The sequence below is a fragment of the Artemia sp. Qi Xiang Cuo genome, chromosome 7 (genome assembly GCF_049724085.1).
Source record: "Artemia sp. Qi Xiang Cuo chromosome 7, ASM4972408v1, whole genome shotgun sequence".
Taxonomy (NCBI): domain Eukaryota; kingdom Metazoa; phylum Arthropoda; class Branchiopoda; order Anostraca; family Artemiidae; genus Artemia; species Artemia sp. Qi Xiang Cuo.
In genome coordinates this window covers 32,977,905-32,998,867 of record NC_142800.1, presented here as the reverse complement: position 1 = coordinate 32,998,867, position 20,963 = coordinate 32,977,905, and the positions used below count along the sequence as shown (strand labels likewise).

Below are 20,963 nucleotides of genomic sequence, written 5' to 3'. Positions count from 1 at the left end.
GTCTAGAACCGCCACTGCTTTTAGATGAATATTTTTGTCTATTCATTTTTTAGTATCTTCATTCCCCAAACAAAAACTCCCATGCGAGCGCGACAGGTAGGACTGGAGGGGCCCATTCCCCCTGTCGTCCTCATAACTTCCTTGCAGATGATATTAAGTACACAACCCGAGAGCATTGACAGGGATAAGAGTTGATCTTAGTGGGTTTGTGAGCATCGGATTTATGCTCAAAAAATATTTTTTCCTTTAGTATAGTTTTTAAGTGCACTGTACGAATATCGAAAATCCAGACCCCTTCAGAGCGCGGATTTGTGCCCAATTGAGCCTGTATCTCTACCAGTTATTATTTGAAAAAAACTACGTTTTCTAAAGAGTTAAAGAGGCTGAGTTACAAGGTCGAACCTTAAAACGTGCAGGGATTAGGAGGCACAGTTGGGGGCTGCCGCCCCCAAACCCCCGCTTTCGCAGCCTTTAAATAAAAAAAAATTTAAACTGAAAGTAAGGAGCGACATTAAATCTTAAAACGAACAGAAATTATTCCGTATATGAAATAGGCTGTGCCCTCCTCAACGCCTCGCTCTTTACGCTAAAGTTTGACTTTCTCACAACTCTTTTTTTAAACAATAACAACTTTAGCGTAAAGAGCGAGGCGTTGAGGAGGGCACAGCCTCTTTCATATACGGAATAATTTCTGTTCGTTTTAAGATTTAATGTCGCTCCTTACTTTCAGTTTAAATTTTTTTTTTTATTTAAAGGCTGCGAAAGCGGGGTTTGGGGGCGGCAGCCCCCAACTGTGCCTCCTAATCCCTGCACGTTTTAAGGTTCGACCTTGTAACTCAGCCTCTTTAACTCTTTAGAAAACGTAGTTTTTTTCAAATAATTTCTGCACGTTTTTGTACAGTTCATTACTTATTATTGCTTGACTAACTGTTAGCTGATCGTGTCAGGAGTTGAAGCTGCCGCCCCCCCAACCCCCCGCTCTTGAACCTTCTTGTGTTAAGGCTTTTAATTACTGAATACTCAAATCACGTCGTACAGGGTGCCTCCTAATCCCTGTACGTTTTATGGTTAGAAATTGTGACTCAGCCTCTTTAACTGCCCCCCCCAACTGTGCCTCCTAATCCCTGTACGTTTTAAGGGTTGACCTTGTAACTCAGCCTCTTTAACTCTTTAGAAAACGTAGTTTTTTTCAAATAATCAACATAAACAGGTTAGACATGCTTTGTTATGAAAATTGACGCGCAGATATTTTCATAACAAAGCATGTCTAACCTGTTTATCTGTATTATTTGAAAAAAACTAAGGTTTTTCGTAAATGTAAATTCGGGGGATAATTTTTTCGGTCTGAAAATATCAAAAGACCCTAACAGGTCGAATTCTGCTTCGAATGAGTCCTCATTCAACCGGATCCGTTGCTAACTGTGGCCTGTAGACGTGGCTAAGAAAAAAAAGAAATGATGATGAATTTTAAGTGGCTATATTTGGTTTTTTGAAAACAGAAGGAGTGATCGGATTGAGCTGAAATTTCGAGGATAAGCTCCCGGGCCCTAGGAAAGCTTAACTTATAAATTTCAGCCCTATCGGACAACGTTAAAGGGGGGCTGTGGTGGGAGGGTCCAAACTTCTGGCCCAGTTTACCCCAGGAAGATAAAGTCGGAGGAGGATGAAATTTTGCAAGCTTCTTAGTTTGAGCTTGGGCCATAAAATGCGATTACCGCCGTCTCTCTGCAACCTCTAGGACCTGAAATCGCCTAACATTGTGGTGGGTCGCCTCTTTATAGAGGCACAAGTGTGCCTCCTTGATTAGTGGTCATAGTATTTAAGTTTAGCCAAGGAGTTTTTACCCAGATAAATAGATGGGGTTTTCACATACTTTTTGATTTTCATATTTTTTCCCATAAGTTAAAACTGTAAATCCAAGATTCCTATAAAATTTATTTATCAAAGTTATTTTACAGCCCACAATACCTATTTCACATTTTTTTCCGGGCAGTAAATGACGCAGTCGCGCATGCGATATGCCGAAGGCAGAGTAGGGGGAAAAAGCGCTAAAGAAATCTAACCAAACTAGTTCTAGTTTTGAATTCAAACTGAATGATAAGTTTACAGTTAAATTTGAAATTGTATTAGAATTTTCAAGAAGGCTGTTTTTCTAGTCGAATGAAGTTGGATTTGCCTACAATGAAGTGGAGAGCTTTGGCATTACTAGCTTTCGTCTATTTTCAAGGTTTGTTGAATTTTTAACTTGTTCTAAATCTTTTTTTCTTGGATGGCTGCTGATAGGCTAACCCAAATTCAACCGCGACATTGACCCAGATCTGTTTTATAGCCTACCCCTGTCATGTGGGTGAGGACTCATCGAAAAGCTTCTTGTGTTGGGATATTTAGTGAAAAGGATATGATAAAACTGCAGTAGGCTACAGGCTTGGTCTAGGCCTATTAATTTTGGTACTTGGGCACTATATGGGCCTTTACAAGGAAACCAGTCACGAAAAACTTGTTTTCGACGGGTTAACCGCTATAGAGTAATACAATGATAGCATGGTTTTTATTGCGTAGCCTATACGATATTAGAACTGTTGGTTTTGGGGTTTTAGGGGGGGGAAGGTACCTAGGCCAGGTAAGGTTACGCATTTAATATATGATAACATTTGCCCTCCCCCCTAATGGGCAAATAGGCTATACAGGCTAGCCCAAATTTGTTTCTAAACTATTATATAGGCCTATTCATCCTATTTCATTAGCATTAACCAAACTTGACTTTTCAGAAAGGCCCATATAATGCCCAAGTACCTTAATTTTTAGTAGCCTAATAAATTATGTGTCCAAGTTATGGCTTAGAAAGGTTTTCTCAAGCTTCTACATCTAACCCTTCAGCATGGCTAGAATCTGCTAAACAACGCAAGTAGAAAAGAGGTGGAAGTCTGAAGTCTGAATCGCATTCATAGACCCTTATTTGGGCTACAGATTCATATCAAATGATCTGTTCCCCTAGTAACAGTAGCCTAATATTTTTCTAAGCTCGTTAAAGTTCAATAGGCTATTCCGGAAGGAAAAGGATTGGAAGCGATTAATAAAAAAAATTGGCAAAAAGCCTGTAGAGGTAATTGGAGATTTTTTTGTCAGAAATATTTGCAGCCTACCAAGCAATAGAGTCAAAACTATTAACAAAATTATTTCCTGTAGCCTTAATTGAAAGTAGGCTAGGTGAGTTGGGTTATTAGGCCTATATTAGTGGAACTTTCTGGAATGGATGCAGCGCCTAAATTATACCAAATTTTTCTATTATATACCAAACTAACTTTTCTATTTTTCCAAAGCAGTTTTACTCACCTGATCAGCTATCGATTACGCATAAACATAAATATTCAAAGCCTCAGATAAGAATTATCTTGTGAGCCTTCTTATCAAGTTCTTCACTAATCCAAAAAAAGGTGTTATTTTTATTGTTTTTCTTAATGAAGAATCGAGACAAACTTAAAGATGCGTGAAATTCATGAATATGCAGATTATAGTAGTTCGCAGGAAGATTTGTTCATTATCACTGCAGTTGCTTTAACTCCATAAGGTATGTTGCCGGAGCTAAATAACCTGTCTATGGCTAAGCTTTAGAATTAAATTACCTGTCTATTAATTACTAAAATCTCTTAGGATTTGGTTTGAAGTGTCAAATATGAGGAAAATAATTCATGTAGATAGTTGATTGTAGTCCAAGGTCTATTACTGAGATTATTACCTACTGAATTGTGCAGTACATTTGGACTAAATAGCCCTATTAGATAACCTATCATTAAAATTAAATAACCTGGTTATTATTTACTAAAGAAACATTTAGGATCTGCTTAGAAATGTCTTGAAATTCACAAAGATGGAGGATAATAATTTATGTGGATAGTTTATTGTAGTCCAAGGACTATTATTGAGGTTATTATTTACTGAATTTTGCAGTACATATAGACTAAATAGCCTCATTAGAGTAATTCGGTTCTGTAGGGTTAGTTTGAAAAACATGTTGAAAAATTGGACACTGAAACCAAATTTTTATCACTTAGCAAAGGAAATATTACCTAGAATTTACTGGCCTAGCTTTAAAATCTCTGGGGGCTGTGTACATTAAATGCAAATAGACAACTATCCGCAAATAATATTTGATAACCCCTGGTAATTTTCTCCATATTTACGGCCTGATTCCGCTAGTCTCTTAATTTCACGTGCATTTCTTTCTAGATTCATCTGTCTTTAGCATTGGTGCCAATCGCAGATAACAGGGAACACCCCCCCCCTTATATTTCGAAAATATCCTTTTCTGTATTTTCATTAAAAAATATATTTTTTTTTGAATTTTCATTACAAAATATCACCCTAGATTTCGAAAATGTATTTTGCCCCTCCCAATATTTTCATGAATTGGCCCACTGGTGTTTCGTCATCTGCTCGATTTGCCTATTCAAATCATCATCCGGTCATCTGTGTTTAAGCATGGTCATACAGCTAACTATGCCCATTAACGTCGCTTGATTAAAATTTAAGCACAGGTTAGAAAGATGGTGATCATTACCGCTTCCGGGTTGACTGAATTTACAATTTCGAGACTGTGTTCTAAACTGTAGAACTGGGTGCTTGTCTTCAGGTTGTATTACCCAAGTAACGAATTAAGTATGGGAATGTGATGGGAGCTGCCTAGACATGGATGCCTGGCCAGACACTTGCTTAGGCATGGAAGTGAATCCGGGCATGCATGTGTACACCGCTTTGATACTATCTTTAGCGTGACTATAGGAAGCACACGTGTCATCAGGGTCATACTCTGGATTTTGATTAGGGAGTGGGAAAACAGCCAACCACGAAAAGACTTTTTAGCTCATGAATTATATATAATTACGTATTTAAGTAATTTCTTTTTCAAATTTAAAAGGCGTGGTATAGGCGGGATAGCTTGGAATCTTAGGGCGGGCTTGCTACTCATGTTTCTCCTTTTCCATCCTTTTGTGTGTGTGTGTGTGTAAAATTGTGTGTAAGATCGAATAAAAGAACAGAAAGGAAATGGCTTGTCAAGATGGAAAACAAAAATGAAACTCGGTTAGAAAGAGGCATAAAAGCGTCGTAGGTCAATAAAATACAAAAGCATCGTAGGTTGTTGTCGTACGCAGAATTAAGCGTGTTTTTATATCTTCTTCTCTGGTGGGTGCTTTGGTAACCAAAAGAGTGTTAGCTTGGGAATTTGTTGACTTGATTTGGGAATCACTTAGAGAAGGTAATGAAGAAACTGCTCCCAGAATAAAATGGCTGGTCAAAACATTTATGTCATACGCTAAGAGGAAATTACCGAGGAGGAGGGTACAAGATGCCAAAAAAATACTTTTTTCAAGCCGTTTTCCTGCTAACGAACTGAAAACTATCAGGAGCTTTGGGATTTATGGGGATTTTTTGACTTGTCTTGGGTATCACCTAGATGAGGTAATTGTCATATGGTTTCAGATAATGTTGTTGTGAGTATGCAGCTTCGATAGTCAATCAAGGGAAATATAAAATAACTGGAATTGATTAATAAGGCATTTCAGTGGCAAAAATATCGTCTCTCCTATGTGCGGATACTTCTGTTGGGGTTTAAATATATATCTGAGAAAAAAATTTGGTACTTACTTGTTATCTCGACCACACTAAAGAAGTCTGATCTGTTTAAAACCGGTTTTTCTGTGTGCGCTCTTGATAATCAGCTTAGCTTGAGTGAGATAAACTACTATGCAGGTATATTTTAATTAAATATTTGATACCTAGAGTTGGTTATGTTAGGTTAGGTATTTAATATAATGCGTTCTGGGTGGCCTGCTTTCCATTATTCTCTATTGTAGTTTCCATAATTTTGTTACAGAAGTACTATATTTTCATCATATTTAGGTATATTTCATTATAATTAATATAACTTCACTTCTTGAGTGTGGTCGGGATAACACGTATTTGCAAATTGCAAAACTTTCTTCATCATGCCATGAAGAATTTTAAAGTTTGCAGTTGAAACTAATCGGATATGGTGGAGTGATAACCTTATTTTTTCCTGGACTGACACCTTTGTTGTCGGTATTCTCTTTGCGCAAGTCTTTATGGCTAAAAGGGCCTATGAGTAGATACTTCGGTAGAGAAAAATTCTGACTCGCACTTTGTATTTATTATTTGTTTTCTTTGTATTTTTTCTTGGTTCATGAGTCCTTGATTTTTTATTAATGTCGCTTTAATGACATACTTCAATTCAGGAATCCTATGTAGAATCTGGCTTAAGGCAAAAAAAGGAGGTATTTAACATCCTTATTTGAGTTGTACTGTTGGAGGGGAAGAATTACATTATTTAGTGATTACTAAAGCTGAAATTTATTTCAGGTGAGCTGCTATGTGCGTAGAGTCGTTTTTTTTAAATATAGTTTATTAGGATTTTCATACTGGACAAAGCAGGGACTACCAGGGGACATACCGATTTTGAACCCCCCTCCCTCCAAAACATTTCTCCAACTAGTAAATTGGTCTTAAAAATTCAGGTAAAAAAAATATTTCTCCTAAGAAAAAAAAAACAAACATTTCTTCGATTCATAAATGCGTCTTAAAAATGTGGGTAATAAAAACTCGTATTTGAGACCGTGAGACAGATTCCATGGGTGATAAACTTATTCTTCTTAGTTCTTCTGGTAGCCCTGGAACAGAAATTCGTTTGATCTCCCCCCTTCTTGGTACAAAAATCCTGGATAAGGCCCTGGGAAAAACCGTGTCTTAATTACATTGTCTCTCTGTGTGTGACGTTCTATTTCTAGCCAATTATAATCTTAGTAGCTTAGTTGTTAAAGCTGAAACATATATAATGCTTAGTTCAGATGGTTAAGATTCCTATAATATTTCCCTGTTAAGAGATTTTTCAATTTCTTTTCTTTCCGAAAAATTATGTAAGGTCATTATAGGATAACGTTAAAAGTTTGGAAAAGCCTTTCAGTCTAAATCAACCTTTCAGGATTTCTTAAAAAAAACACACGGTTCAAAATCCTTTCGCCCTTTTTAGGGGAACCTTTTAGTAATTCCATGTATCTGAACTTTACATTATGAAGGGGAATTTATTACAGAGCTTCAACATGGGCTCTGCGTCGGATAATTCAGTTTATCCGCCTGTGATTCAAGCTATTTATTGGGTATATTTATTAAATAAAGAAACTAGTTTGTTTCAGGTGAAAGTAAGAAGCAACATCAAAAATTAAAACGAACAGAAATTATTCCGTTTCTGAGGGGAGCTCCCTCCCCTGAACTCCTTATTCTTTACGCTAAAGTTTTTTTAGTGCTTTAAAAAGCTTATTATTCCAATTCAGTGGCCCTTTTGTTTCAGCTGTGGTCTTTAAAGAATTAGGACAAAAAGTTAAACTTTAGTGTTAAGAGCAAGGAGTTGATTAGTGGGGAGCCCCCCACATATGGAATAATTTCTGTCCGTTCTAAGTTTAATGCTGCTCAATACTTTTACATGAAAAAACCTTGTTTTTTAATATCTAATTTCTGATTGTTTTTAGAATCATGCCCATGCCTAACCAGGAAATGATTTGGGGTACCAGCCCGATAAATCTCCCGATTTATTGCTGTTAAATTGTATATATCAGTGATTGTAACTTGATCGGTAGCCCCCCCGCTTTTCCCAGTTTTTCTGTTTAAGCAGTTAAATGTTGGATTGTGTTTAAAATTTCGAGCAAAACTTGAAAATTTTCAATGAATATTAGCTTTGTCGAATGAGTTCTCTACAGTAGGGCTCTCCGATGTTTAAATGGATTGTATACATATATTTGAATACATTAAAATATTGGATACAAATAGGAAATAGACATTTCTATTTAAAATCGCTGAAAAACAAAGCTCTTGGTGACAATTTCTACCCTTCAAGATAATTTCTGTAGTGGCTCATCCCCCCCACCTTTTTCAATTTTGTGCCGGCGTGCACAATGTAATGTTTTATGCTAGGTATGGGAGGGGAACGGCTACCATTTAAAATCGCTGAAAACGAAGCTCTTTGTAGCAATTTCCACCCTTTAAGATATTTTTGTAGAGGTTCAAGGTACCCCCCCCCCACACCTTTTTCAGTTTTGTGTCGGAATGCATAATGTAATATTTTATGCTATAGAGACAAATATCTTTGCAATTGGAGGGGCACTATTACCCCGTATCCCCCCCCCACCAGGAAATCTCCCCGGTGGAAATGCATACCCCGCTACCCTGATTTACGTACTCAGTAATTTTTTATATATTTAGCTTTTTTAAACAAAGATAAAAAGGGGAAGATATTTTTCAAACTCTATGCGTCAATTTATCCCCTGTGATTGGCATACCTGGCAAGCGCAGAAGCTGGAAGATATTATTATAATTCTGAGTTGCTTCTAATAAATACCATAAGATTTTAAAAACCTCAAAAATAGAACCGAATCCAAAATAAAAATTTTCACTTTTGGAAATAGACTAAATAAAATAAAGAGTCCCAATGCATGTATTATATTACCGAATAGATAGTATTTCGGTAGTAATCGCTTGCTCTCTTTGCCTTAAATAAAAAAAACAAGTTTACCGTTTTCAAAATTTTTTACCTTTGAAAATTCTGCTTTTATTGTATTTTTCATTAATAGCGCGTTATATAAATTTTGGTTGTTTGATTTGGGCGAGTAATTTTAGTTGCAACTTTAGAAGAGTTCAAGTTCTGCAGAATAAGTCTATAAGGTTGATTGGAAGGTATGATCGTGGTATTGATAGCACTGAATCACTTTTTAGAAAGTTTAAAATTTTAAAGGTTGGTGAAATAAGGGGTTATCAAATTGTAGTATTTGTATTTCAGTGTCTGAATGGTCTTGCACGGGATTTTTTTATGAATATTTCTAAGCCTAATTCGTTTTATCACGATTATTCGACTAGGAGTGCGGATAGTCTTGCATCTGAGCCACGGAACACAACGAGAGCGAGTCAAGTGACCAGACACATGGGCCCGTCAGTTTGGAATTCGTTCCCAGATTCTGTTCGTCAAGCTGAAAGTTTGCCGTAACTTAAAAACCCGTATTGAAAATCATTTCTTTTCAGGAATTTGGTAGTGTTAAAGGTTCGAGAGAAGTTTTTTTTTTTTTTTTTTTTGTAGATATTTTATTTTTATTTTTTTATATTTTGTGCCATTATATATTTATCATTAATTTTAGTTATTATTATTGTTAACCCCTTTTTTCATTTTTTTTGGTGTGTTGAATGGGCATGCATGATATCCAACCGGTCGCTTTTTAAATCAAATTTTTGCTTTAGTTCGACGTTTTGTAACATTTAGTTGTTTTTTTGTTAAAAAAAATGTATGAACCTGAACCTGAAAAACTTGCCACAAATCAGAGCATAATCACACTTGGCTCCCAGCAGAGGAGATTCTAAGGGGTCAGACACTACTTTTTGGGACTAAACCTTATCTGCTTGACTAGTAGCTCATTTTAAAGCCTTTTTTTCTGATTCATAATATATACGTCTTACTGCGTTTAAAAGTGTTGAATTCATTTTAGTTTCCAAATAAAGTTTTTCTAAGAAATTCAAAATCCTTGTCTTACAAAAAAAACGTTCAATGGCCTTGCTTTGGCTTATTATGTCCTATACAGTGTTTTCATGAAGTGAATAACAATAGAATTATCACGGAATTCAATATTTTCTTCATTGCTACAACTCTTTGTGACTTTCTTATTTAACCAGGGTGATTTTCTTATCACCCTAGTCTTAAAATTCCATCTGTAAGGAGAAAGAATGAGAAAAAGGTTACTATTCTTTACAAAACGTGGAGTGCTATCATCAAACAGATGAGAAATTTCAAATGAGCTGTCACTCGCCATAAATCAGAGCATAATCACAATTGGCTCACAGCAGAGGAGATTTTAAGGGGTCAGACACTTCTTTTTGGGACTAAATCGTATCTGCTTAACTAGTAACTCATTTTAAAGCCCAATTTTTTCTGATTCATTATATATACGTCCAGCGTTTAAAAGTCTTGAATTCAATTTGGTTCCCAAATAAAGTTTTTCTAAGAAGTTCAAAAGCCTTGTTTTACAAAAAAGTGGGTGATGGCCTTGTTTTGGCTTATTATGTCCTATACAGTGTTTTTATGAAGTGAAAAACAATAAATCTTAGATTTACCATAGCATTCAATCTTTTTTCATTGCCACAATTCTTTGTGACTCTTTTTATTTAACCAGGGTCTTAAGCCCTGGTCTGAAAATTCCAGCCATAAGGTCAAAGAATTAGAAAAATGTTCCTATTCTTTCCAAAACATGGAGTGCTGTTATCAGACAGATGAGAAGTTTCAAATGAGCTGTCACTCGCCATAAATTGGAGCATAATCACAATTGGCTCACAGCAGAGGAGTTTCTAAGGGGTCAGACACTTTTTTGGGACTAAACCGTATATGCTTGACTAGAAGCTCACTTTAAAGCCCTTTTTTCTCTAATTTATAATGTATACGGTTTACCGCGTTTAAAAGTCTTCAATTTAATTTAGTTCCCAAATATAGTTTATGTAAGAAATTTAAAATTCATGTCTTACGAAAAAGCGGGTCCTTGCTTTGGCTTATTATGTCCTATACAGTCTTTTTATGAAGTGAAAAACAATAGCCCTTAGATTTATCATGGATTTCAATATTTTCTTCATTGCTACAACTCTTTGTGACTTTCTTATTTAATCAGGGCAATTTTCTTATCGCCCTAGTCTTAAAATTCCATGTACAAGGTCAAAGAATGAGAAAAGGTTCCTATTCTTGTCACAACGTAGAGTGCTATCATCAGACATATGTGACATTTCAAACGAGTTGTCACTCGCCACAAATCAGAGCACAATCACAATTCGCTCGCAGCAGAGGAGATTCTAAGGGGTCAGACACAACTTTTGGGTCTAAACCTTATCTGCTTGACTAGAAGCTCATTTTAAAGCCCTTTTCTCTGATTCGTCATATATACATCTTACCGCGTTTAAAAGTCCTGAATTCAGTTTAGTTCCCAAATAAAGTTTTTATATGAAATTCAAATTCATGTCTTACAAAAAAGCGGGCAATGGCCTTGCTTTGGCTTATTATGCCCTATAAGTGTTTTTATGAAGTGAAAAACAATAGCCTCGATTATGATTGTAAATAGATATAATAGCTGAATACCCACGCCATAGAGCTCTGGCAAATTATCAATCCCTCAGGGACGAGGGTTGAACAAGGAAACGGGCTTTTGACAACGCTTGTACGGATCCAGGTTATTTGATTCCTGCCGAAATTTCGATTTTTTTGGGTTAACGAGTTTGGTGTGCACTAGACGCTTATTTTCATTGATAATTAGAGCAGGAGTTACATTTTTGTACCCTTTACATGGTGAAGACATATATTTGAGCCAATTACAAACGTTTTTCTTGATAAATTCTCCGATTTACAAAAATGTTGCCCATGTTAAATGGTTACATGTTAAAAAATGTTACAAAAATGTTAAATTCAAAAAAAAAGAGGATGGTTTCAATTGCGGGCCGATGTGCCTTCACTTCATAGTTTTCTTTGTAGTTCGATGGATCTCCACTTAAATTTCAGAGACGAAGAAAATATTATTGGCAATTTGGCAGGTGACGAAAGTAGCAATACAATGCAAGTCCAAATCTTTGCAGAAATTGTAAAACTATGGACGTATCATTGAATAATATTAGCAGAATTCGCAGAATGTCACCTGTAACATATCAATTAAAAAAAAACAAAGTTTTTCCGAGGGAAGTAAAGAGCAAAGTTGAAACTTAAAACGGACAAAAATTATTACTTCACAGCCTATCCAATTCATATCAATAAAACTAATACAGATAAACAAACTAATTATATCTCCCTGTGTTTCTAGGATTATAGAAAACTAGCACTTTACTAAAAACACAGAAGTCAAGTATAAGAAATAGGAATATTGAATTTGGAGTCAAAATTGAGTATGTGGCCTGACAACAATAAACTAATCTGTAAATCTTCCCTTAGTTTTACGCAAATTGTGACAGTGGTAACTTTCAGTATACAATTAAAATCATCTTAAAAGTATAAGCCTAAAATTAAATAAAACAAAAAGAATTTGACTCCTAAGCGGAAATGTAACTCCTATTTCTAAAATGAAGGGATCGAGTCATAATTACGCAAGGAATCTCTCGAAAAAATATTGAGAAAAAAATTATTTTTGTCCTATGTGTGGAGGTTTGGACGAGAGCGTGTATCACTTGATGTGTGAATGTGAGGAACTGAGTGATTGGATACTGGAAGTATTTGGTAGGGGGGATTATGATTTTGAGTGGTTGGTGAATGTGTGTGCGGATGAGTGTTTTATGGGTATCAGAAGGTTGGCACGATTCCTTCGTTTCGCGATGAATCATAGAAGTAGATTCCTCTAGGATTATGTTAGGTTATGTGCAATTTCTTTTCTTTGTAATGGTTCTTTTTTTATATTTTTTGCCATGGCCTATGGGCTTTTAGCGCAAATAAATTCTATTCTATTGTTATTTCAACCTGGAGAAAGGGTCGTTGATTTTGAATGAGAACTAGTTTTATAAATCTTGAAGAATTTAGCGTAAAGAGCGAGAGTTGGGGAAGGGGTACACTCTATTCTCACAATTTTAAGGTTTAATTTCGTTCCCAACTTTCACTTTAAAAAAGAATCATTAAACTTTTTTATATAACTTCACTAAATTAAAACGCCATATAGAGCATACCCAGTCCAACCAAGGCGCAAAGGTCCAATTTTGACAGCAATTTAAATGAGCATTGTTGTGAAGTCCAATAATCATGAGCTAATTGTGGTTGTGCTCCGACTTAAGGCGAGTGACAGTCATTTGAAATGTCTCATCTGTCTGATGATAGCACTCCACGTTTTGATATGAATAGGAACTATTTTCTCATTCTTTCACCTTGTAGATGGAATTTTAAGACTAGGGCGATAAGAAAATCGTCCTGGTTAAATAGAAAAGTCACAAAGAGCTGTAGCAATGAAGAAAATATTGAATTCTGTGGTAAATCTAGGGGTTATTGTTTTTCACTTCATAAAAACACTGTATAGGACATAATAAGCTTAGCAAGTCCATCGCCACTTTTTGTAAGACAAGGATTTTGAATTTCTTAGAAAAACTTTATTTGGGAACTAAATTGAATTCAAGACTTTTAACGCAGTAAGACGTATATATTATGAATCAGAGAAAAAAGGGATTTAAAATGAGCTACTAGTCAAGCAGATAAGGTTTAGTCCCAAAAAGTAGTGTTTGACCCCTTAGAATCTCCTCTGCTGTGAAAGACTTGTGATTGCACTCTGATTTGTGGTGAGTGACAGCTCATTTGAAATGTCTCATCTGTCTGATGATAGCACTCCACTTTTTGACAAGAACAGGAACCTTTTTCTCATTCTTTGACCTTATAGATGGAGTTTTAAGACTAGGACGATAAGAAAATCGCCCTGGTTAGATAAGAAAGTAACAATGAGTTGTAGCAATGAAGAAAATATTGAATTAAATGATAAATCTAAGGGCTATTGTTTTTTACTTCATTAAAACAATGGATAGGGCATAATAAGCCAAAGCAAGGCCATCACCTGCTTTTCTGTAAGACATGAATTTTGAACTTCCTGGAAAAACTTCATTTGGGAACTAAATTAACTTCAAGACTTTTAAACATGGTAAGACGTATATAGTAGGAATCAGAGAAAAAAGGGCATTAAAATGAGCTACAAGTCAAGGAGATACGGTTTAGTCCCAAAAAGAAGTGTCTGACCACTTAGAATCTCCTCTGCTGTGAGCCAATTGGGATTATGCTCCGAAGTAGGGAGGCCTCTGTAGATACAGGGCGTGCATAATTTATGCATGTTTTTATGGTTTTGTCACTTAGAATGAAAAAACATGGTTTTTCTCGCTTCGATGTATTTTCATGGTTTCGCTCTGTTTATGGTTAAGATACAGAGGGGAATGCATATGGCTTCACTTAGGGGAAGAGATTAATACTGACAGTACATGATTTATGCATGTTTTCATGGTTTTTCTCACTGTTGATGTATTTTCATAATTTTTCTCACTGTTTGGTGAATATACACATCTGTTTGTTGTTCTTTCTTGGATGGTTATGAGTGTTAGTCAATTTATTTGTTGTTGTCTTGGGTGTCAAGAGAGTGTTAGTCAATTTATTTTTTGTTTTCATAGATATCAAGTCAGTGTTAGTCAATTAATTTGTGGTTTCTAAGTGTATTGACTCTGGGACGAGGCTTGCACATGCGCATTGAATCATAACGGTGCAATGTATTGATCCACTAGAGGGGAAGTATTTTTTTTAGAAATTGGTTACATAATCGGCGGGGAATTATTGATCTGCTAACGGGATAAGATCACGTGTCTCTTTCTAAGCCAATTAGGGAGTTACGTAAGGTTTCCCATTACGTCACAATTCGCCCTTGAGATTTTGTATATAACGGACATGCGTTGTGGTTAAATTATCATACTGTTTAAAGACACCATGGATAAATCATTGAATATTGAAGAGTTGGAAACTTTATCTACAATGATTAATAATGTGAGTTCTCTTTAGTAAATTTTCTTAGTTTATTTCCAAATAAAATCATTTTACATAGTCCCCCTTCCAGTATATTTAAATTCAGGGTTATACCCCCCCCCCAATACAAACTCCAATTTGTGTTGTTTATAGTCGATAGAAAGCGTAAAATATGCTCTTTTTTCACCATGTAAACCCCCCCTCCTCGGTTTACGACTTTAATTCTTTCATTAGAAATAACTCTCTTTTTCGATAAATTTATTCTTTCTGTATTTCTACCTAAAAGTGACAACTTATTTCCGTCAACTCTTAGGCATGATGATTCCCTTTAAGCCGTCAACCATTATGACATTAAGCCACTAAGATTTGAATAGTGATAATTATTGGCACTCGTGAAGTCCACGTCCGGCATGCTAATTCTCATGAGTTAGAATAGCAGCTTATCAAAGGTTTCGCTGAAAAAGATACTTTTTTATTCCCGTCATATTGTCTAGAGTAAATCCATTGAATTGCAATAAGGGGATGAGTGTTAGTTATAATAAATAGTTTCATATAGTATTTTTTTCCATTTTGAGTACTCAGTGTTTATATGAGGGAGGGGGGAAGGGGCAACGCCTCGATTCTAACAGCTTCGCTGTAAGGTGAAAACAAACTGTTTCTTCGCGTGAACTGCAAAGAGATTGTTGCATGTGCTCACCAGCGTGCTATTTATGTAGACACTGATTTGACTAAGTAAATTACCTTTCCTATTTATAATCCTGAAGTTTAGTGTTTGATTAGCTTTTAATTATACCATATTTATGGCTGACTATTTTCAGAGATCTATATTTTAAATCCTTAGCCTGGATTTGATGCACTTGTTGGCCTCGGAATTGCGTTTATAAGAATAGGACAATAAAAATATTTATTTTCTAGACAAGAATCTAGTTTTTAAACAAATTATTGCATATAAATGGTAAAAGCTCACATGCGTGCCTAGGCTACTAACAAATTATTGTATAGTATTTTCCCTGTAGTGTTCGATTAATTTTCCATTTTTTTGAAATTCCTAAGTATAAAGAAACGATTCAGTATTATTTCTATTTTGTGCTTTCTTGAAAAGGATGGGGAGACTTGCACTTGGAACCTATTTTTTTTCATGTATTTCCAGCTGTATTAATCATAGGCAGCGCGCCAGCGCTGCGTAAGTAAAGAACGATGTTGGCACAATGTGTTTTTTTCCCTCCATACCCGGGCACTCTGTATCGAAGGAGTTGTCGTAGAAATTTTGAAAAGGGCTCATTCGATTGGAAATTGAAGTGGCTAGTCTTTTTTTTAATAGTCGACAGTGATTGGAGGTCAACTAGCCCCCCCACGCCCATCATTCCCCCAAACACATCCAATCAAAATTTGAGACAGCAATTTTGTTCAGTGTAGTTGATTTCCAGATAGAAAATATGTTTTTGAGGAGGAAACTCTCCCACGACCCTCAGGGCAAGGGTTTTAAGTTATGCTCTGAGGGCATATAAGGACGATATCGGCACAATGTACTATGTATTTTTTTTTCCTTTAGAGCAGGGCACTTCATATGGAAGGGGTTGTCGTAGAAACTTCAAAAGGAGCTAAACCGATTAGAAATTGAGATTTTTAGTGCCCTTTTTAATAGTCAAAAGTGATTGGAGGGCAACTAGCCCCCCTCACCCCACGCCCATCATTCCCCCAAACCCATCCAATCAAAATTTTGAGATAGTCATTTTGTTCAGCGTAGTTGATTTCCACATAGAAAATCTGTTTTGAGGAGGACATTCCCCAACAATCCTTAGGGCAAGGGTTTTAAGTTATGCCCTGGGGGCATATAAGATTTTTATAGAAGGTGTTGTCGTATAAACTTCAAAACAGGCTCATTCGATCGGAAATTTGAAGGGCTAGTACCCTTTTTAATATTCGAAAGTGATTGGAAGGCAACTAGCCCCCCCACGCCTATCATTCCCCCAAACGCATCCAATCAAAAATTTGAGATAGCCATTTTGTTCAACGTAGTTGATTTCCAGATAGAAAATATGTTTTGAGGATGAAACTCCCCCACAACCCTCAGGGTAAGGGTTTTAAGTTACGCCCTGGGGGTATATAAGGTTTTTATACACGGCGTTGTCGTAAAAACTTCAAAACAGACTCATTCAATCGGAAATTCAAAGGGCTAGTACCCTTTTTAATAGTCAAAAGTGATTGGAGGGCAACTAGCCCCCCACTCCCATCACTCCCCCAAACACATTCAATAAAAATTTTAAGATAGCCATTTTGTTCAGATTGGTTGATTTCCAGATAGAAAATATGTTTTTGAGGAGGACACTTCCCCACAACCCTCAGGGCAGTGATTATAAGTTATGCCCTTGAGGCATATAAGGTTTTTACTGAAATCTTTGTCGTAGAAACTTGAAAAAGGGCTAATTCGATTTGAAATTCAAAGGACTAGTACCCTTTTTAATAATCGAAAGTGATTTGAGGGCAACTAAGCAGTAGTAAGCTTGTATAAGATTTGAACCGTACAAGAAACGGGACAATAAAACCTACGCCTGAGACACTACAGTTACACGTGGATATTTTAAAAAAGCTGGCAAACTTATAAAGTTGCCAAACACGTTTTGAAACTATAGTCAAGATTGTATAAGATTTGAACGGTACAAGAAACGGGACAAGAAAACCTACGCCTGAGACACTACAGTTACACGTGGACATTTTAAAAAAGCTGGTAAACCTATAATGTGGCCAAACACGTTTTGAAACTATAGTCAAGGTTGTATAAGACAATTAGACTGGTTTTTTGCTATTGATATCAATTGCACAAGGAATTGCACAAGAATGTGCAACAAACTTTCACGTGAACATTTTAAGAAGCTGGCAAACCTATAAAGTGGTCCAACATGTTTTGAGAGTATAGTCGAGATTATATAACACAACCAGAGGGGTTTTTGAGGCAACATCTGTTTTTTAGGGCAAATCAGAGACAGCGGAGGTTGCTCCATATACGATAACTTGATTGGTGATTGGGTTCAAATAAAAAGGAGTGATTTACATTCGTCCTTGAGATTTTGTATATAATGACCTTGCATTACGATTAAATTTTCATAATTTTTTAACATATCATGGATAATACATTAAATATTATTGACTTTGAAGCTATGCCTACTTCGATTTGTAATGTGAGTACAGTTTAGTAAATTTCTTAATTTATTTCCAAATAGAATAATTTTACATAGTCATCTCTCCAGTAAATTCAAATTTCAGGGGCATAGCCCTCCCTCCAACAATACAAACTGTACAATATGATGATTATAGTCACTAGAAAACGTAAAATACGCACTTTTTTCCATTATGTAAATCCCATCCCCCCTCTTCCCCTCTGTTTACAAGCTGAATTCTTTAGAAATAGTTATTTCGTTCAAAAAATGTCATTTTCCATTATCAAAAATAGAGTAAACTTTCCCTTCCGGTCTAAAACCATCTGTGTTTATAATTACAAAAAGGGTCGTTTTTGGAACCAGACTTCACACGCGTCTTATCAGTATGGATTAATGCCACATGTGATTAGGGACACTTTGAAAAAGAGATTCTTTTTTGGGTTAAATTAAACAGAGTAAATCCTTTTGAAATGCAAAGCACAAATGACGTTTGAACAATGTTGTCAATTTAAAATAGGGTCTATCGTTATAGTATACTAAAAAAAGTTGATATTAAAATCGTTAATTAAAGAATAGTACACTAAACTCAGAATTGATATACAGTCAAATCGATTCCCCTCCCCCCCCCCCCAAACTCAAAATTTTTCAAAATTTTACTTTAGAAAATCTTTTTTAAATATTTCTAAAGTGCTAATAGATAGAGCGCTACAAATATCAGAATTGACTTTAGGGGATAATTTATATTATGGGAATATGTTTTTGAAATCCCCCTCCCCCCCAAACTAAAAATTTTCCAAAATTTTACTTTAGAAGCTTTTTAAATATTTCTAAAGTTCTAATAGATAGAGCGCTATAAATAACACAATCGACTTTAGCGGATAATTTACATCATGGGAAAGCATTTTTGAAATCCCCCCCTTCCCCCCAAACTAAAAATTTTACAAAATTTTACTTCAGTAGCTTTTAAATATTTCTAAAGCACTAATAGATAGAGCGTTACAAACATCAAAATCAACTTTAGAGGGTAATTTATCTGTAAAAGAGGGGTCATTATTTCAATCTAAATTTTTATTCTTTTTTTAAGGAGGAGGATTCCTACAATTACTCTTCCCCTGAAAATAGATAAAGATGGAACGATGCCACATCGATGCAAGCTGCAAGGCCTTTCATCATCAGATATGCTGGCCCTTCATGCTTTGCCAGGGGCTTGAGGCATACAAGTGCAGTCTGTATTTGGAAATGTAGGTATTTTACCTCACCTTCTACCTGATTATAGAAATATCTACCTATTTCTTTCCAACTTTTTTTTTCTTTTCTTTTCGCTTTTTTTCCAACACTCTAAGAGTGTATGTCAGAGATATTAAAATATTAATCCCCTGCCCCGACCATTGTTTTAAATTTCTCTGCTCCCCTCAGAGATAGCTTAATATAATGTAATTTTTTTGATTGTCAGAGATAGCACTCTTCTGTTTCTTTCTGAACTTTCTGGGGGAGGGGGTGGAGACAAGTATTTACTTAAATAAGGTAAGGAGGGGGGAAATTGAGTTTTTTAGGATGGGGTGTAAAAATGGTACTTATTCAATATCCTGGTAAACATCTGACTTGAAAAGCTTCAGGATAAATAGACTATTGCGTCTTTCTGAACTTTCTGGGGGTGGGGTGGAGGTAAGTATTTAGTTAAAATAATGCTAGGAGGAAGGGAGTTTTGAGGATGGGGTGAAAAAAGAACATGTTTTTTATTTTTATAAAATAGTGGTTATTTCACATAGAAAATAAACCCTTTTCTTATAGATTAAAGAATTAGCAGCGCCATCTTCATCAAGTCATGAATCATTCATTTTGGTGGACCTTCACCAATACTAGCACCACCAATGGAGTTTAGAGATGAACCTACATTAGTTCTAGACAATATGGAATGGCATAGGGGTTTTCTAAATGATTGTTTTGGGGACATGGTCAGCCTAGACGATTTAACTTGTGACATTGACATGGTGGAGGACCCAGAATGGACAGATAGATTTATGCAAGAGCATTTAGGTGGTGTTAGTAGTAGTAGTGCATCTGAACCGGGTCCTCATAAAGAAATTACGTCACAGGACAATACAGGCTGGCTTGATCAGCTATCCCCAAACACTCTAGAAGACATACTATCTAGCTTAGAGGATTTCATGCCACCTCCATCCAATGCAATTGAACAGACTGGGGGTCGTGCTATTGACAATTCTCTGTTACCCCCCACCATTTTGGTTAATGATACATCTAGTAGTAGTAGTAATAACGGTATACCAACAACACAAGTATCCCCTCTTCCAGATTTTTTTCTTTCCAACTCTGCCTTGCACCACACAAAGGTCTACAGTGCCAAAATCGGTGATCCATTTAACTTTCTTGTGTCTGGAGATCTAGTAAGAGATCCCCTGCCCATTACAAGTTTGTATACTAACAAGTTACGAACCATGCTGGAACAACCGGTGGGGGTGTAGGGGGGGGGGGTCAGTTTAAAAGCATCAATAGCACTAAAAATATTTTTTTTAAATGAAAATGCGAGCGAGCTGTATTCAAAATACTTGCACACAGAGAATTTGGCAATTCACCCACATTTATCAAATTATGGGGAGGTTTTTCTAAATTGGGTTAATAGTGTTCAAACTAAGTGGGAAATTTATAAAGAGGGGGGTAGTGGGTCGGTGGTTTTATTTATTGAAAGTTTAGATGTTAATATTTGTAGATTTAAAAAGGATTTTATTTTAAGAGGGGGGACTGGGTCAAGGGGTATTGAATTAAAATATCATTCAGATTTAGAGGGATGTAGAGGGATAGAACGAATCTGTTTCGATACGAGGCTACAGTGTTTCAAGTATGCATTTTTAATTGGCGCATACAGACTTCTTCAAAAATATGCCACTTAGAAAGACTTGGATAAAATGGCAGTTAATGGTAGGGAGGGTTCAAAGTTCCCAATAGTAGATTTTAATTGTTTAAATGGTCAATGGCCCCTGATACTAAAAGGAATAGAAATTTTTGAGTGGGCTAGTTGACATTTAAAGAATGGTGTTACGGTTTTGAAGCATGAAAACGAATTTGAGGAGGGTTACCGTTCTAACAAGAAGGGCGCATAATTTCCAGAGCTGGTTCCTTCAATTGAATTAGTGGAACAATGGGTGTGGCTTCTATACACGCCACCCACATACCCTGATTCAATTGGTCATTTTAATCCAATTACCGATATTAGTAGGGTTTTGGGGGAGGGTAAAAAGGGG

At 36.0% G+C, this 20,963-nt stretch overlaps 1 protein-coding gene across 1 annotated transcript in view; it reads right to left on the bottom strand.

The window, feature by feature from the left end:
* LOC148950179 (uncharacterized) overlaps positions 1-20,963 on the bottom strand; it is a 555,619-nt gene that overhangs the window by 435,372 nt on the left and 99,284 nt on the right. The gene's annotated exons all lie outside the window — the stretch shown is intronic.